Here is a 2,709-nt window from a genome sequence, read left to right as displayed (position 1 = left end):
TTTTAACAAGGCCTTCTCCCGTGTGTGTGTGTGTGTGTGTGTGTGTCAGCACCCACTTCTTTCTCTTGTAAGGACACCCTTTGGACTTAGGGCCCGTCCTAAAAATAGGATGAACTCATCTATTGGATTATTACATCTGCGAAGACACTGTTCCACAAAAGTCACATTCATGATATCAGGAGTTAGGACTTGGATGCATCTTTTTGGGGGACACAGTTCCAGTCGCTGCAAGCCGTGTAACTTTTCCTGTTCTGTAACTTAAATATTAATACATTTTCACCTCACAAAAGAGCCCCAGTTAATATATCCCCTGTATCTGGGGTCTCCTCTCCCAGTTTCAGACATTCAAGGCTCAAAAATGCCATAAAGGTAATTCAGGTAGGCACCTTAAAATAAGACTTGGGGTGCTGGGGGACATTCTGCCCAGACACCTTAGCGGTGTGCATGGCTGGGGAAGAAGGAAATGCTGACTCCCAGGTGGGACATGGGCTCCATAAAACTAGCATCTGAAACACAGTCGTGTTAAGTGCCCCAAACAGTAGATCCAGATACAGTTCCTCCCCATCTTCACGGAGGAAGTGGAGACCCACCCATGCCTGCACGACAAGCTTGGATTCTGCCCTCTGATTGGTCCTCTACCAAAGACACCCCACCTACAATTTTTAAAAGTCATTTACTGGATCATTTTTTTTTGTCCAGAGGTAGTAGCATCAAAAGCAGCAATCATGTTGCCATAAAGCTAGCACATCCCAGGGTCTTTCTTCAATGACCGTGTATTTTTTAGGACTGAAGCTCTTGACTTGGCAACAGTGGGAATAAGATCCCAGCACCATTTTCAGAATTTAAAACCCCCCCCGAGAAGTCGCAATGCTTTCAGTTTAACTTCTCAGCGGGTGGCAGTAACATCAGTGACCTCGCGTTCATCTGAACCGTGGGTCCATCATCAGACGTATCTCAGATGATTCGCTGGCAAAGGAGCAAATGACTCCGTGGAAACGTATAACTTACATTTTGGTTGACAACGTTCCTGTTGAGAAGCATTTAGGAACTTCTCAACAGGGCTGTTTGGAAAGCTTCAAGCTAAGAGGGCCTTTGTCTGAAAGAGCCTGGTTGGAATCCCCAGCTCCTTGCTGGGTGATCCTAGGCAATTCACTACTTCACTTGTCTAAGCTTGCTTCCTCTCGCCATAAAGTTAAGCCGGGCTAACACCTGCCTCTCAGGATTACAGGAGATAATGAACGCAAAGCACTTCGTGCAGTGCGTGCCGTGTATTAGGTGCTTAATAAATGATAGTTGCAATGGTTATGAATGTTCCTTTATCATCTTTAGACTTTCCTCCCTCCCTGGAGTGTGGGGATGCAAGTGTTACATGGCTCCTCCCAGGAGCGTAAGGTGAGTTTATCCAGGCTCTGTCTTCATGGGTCTCAGCCAAGGGCATTGTACTGCAGAGTCACTCCTGTGGGGGGCTTTGGGGAAGGGTGAATCGCTGCTTCCTTGTTGTGGATCAAGGTATAAATACTATTGAAGTGTGAAAAATGGAAAGTTCAGGGCTTGATTAGTCACATCATGGATGAATGCAATCTTCATTATGATTTTTGGAAATATGAGTAGAGTGGCCATATTGTCTGAATTTAAAAAGTCGGATGTGATTGGCAATAAGTAGGGATGATCATTATAATGTTTTGTCTCCTGTGGTGCTTTCAGCGTGACAAGACCTCCCTTATGTCCTGTGCTTATTAGCAACTCGTGCAGTCCACACTGAAATAGGTGCTCACGCTGATCCCATTGTGCAGATGAGGAAGCTGAGGCGCAGGGAGATTAAGTTGTTCGCTCAAGGAAATGAAGGGAACTAGCAGCAGGACTGAAATTAGCATCAAGCAGTGGGGCTCCATTGCCAAGGTCTTAAATGGTGTTGTTTTATTTTTATGTATGTATGTGTGTTTTGTTTTTTTTTTTTTTTTTTAGACGAGGCAACCCTTGGTTTACCTCACAGATTGTAAGGACCTTGTCAGTTTACAATTCCTTATTTTATTTTTTATGCCTACAGCACCTGGTCTTCCTAGGTGGTCTCCCATGCAAGTACTAACCAGGCCTGATCCTGCTTAGCTTTTGAGATCAGACGGGATCAGGCTTGTTCAGGGCGTCATGGCCATAGACTTAACTGGTGTTGTTTTAGAAGAAGAACCTTTCTGAGTTCTTCCAACTGGTCTAATAATTAAATCGACACGAGAGATTAGCAAGAAAGAGTAACCAAATTTAATTGCGTACGTACGCGTGGGAACCGCACATACAGAGAGGCTCAAAGACAGGACGTTAAAATGAGGTGTGTATGACATTCTGAGCTAAGGATGAGGTCAGATACCTGAGGCTCAGAGGAGAGGAGGGTCGACAACAAGAGCAGAGATTCAGTAATTAGAAGTTCCTCCTGCCCTGTGGAGAGGTCATAAAAGCTTATTTCTAGCAATGCCTCTTATTATGGGCAAGGCCCCTAATTTAAATTCTCTAAGGGAGAGGTAAAAATTTCTCATCAGTCCACAGGGTCTCAATTACCTTCAGCTCAAAATTACACACATGCCAAAGTGACACATCTTGGGGAGGCCCATTCTGAACCCCTTTGGTATGCATAGGACCTCTTAAATGGGAGTAAATGTTCAAAATACAGAATATCATAGAGAATCTGAGCCCTATATTTCCTTTGGGATAAGGACT

At 44.4% G+C, this 2,709-nt stretch overlaps 1 pseudogene; it reads right to left on the bottom strand.

Annotated features, from left to right (window-relative positions):
* Nucleotides 1–2,038: 2,038 nt before the first annotated feature.
* Nucleotides 2,039–2,157, bottom strand: LOC112481587 (annotated as a pseudogene).
* Between the last annotated feature and the right edge of the window lie 552 nt (nt 2,158–2,709).

Source organism: Pteropus alecto, unplaced genomic scaffold (assembly GCF_000325575.1).
Source record: "Pteropus alecto unplaced genomic scaffold, ASM32557v1 scaffold44, whole genome shotgun sequence".
Classification (NCBI taxonomy): domain Eukaryota; kingdom Metazoa; phylum Chordata; class Mammalia; order Chiroptera; family Pteropodidae; genus Pteropus; species Pteropus alecto.
The sequence above is the reverse complement of the archived record's forward strand: the minus strand, read 5'-3'. Positions and strand labels throughout refer to the sequence as shown.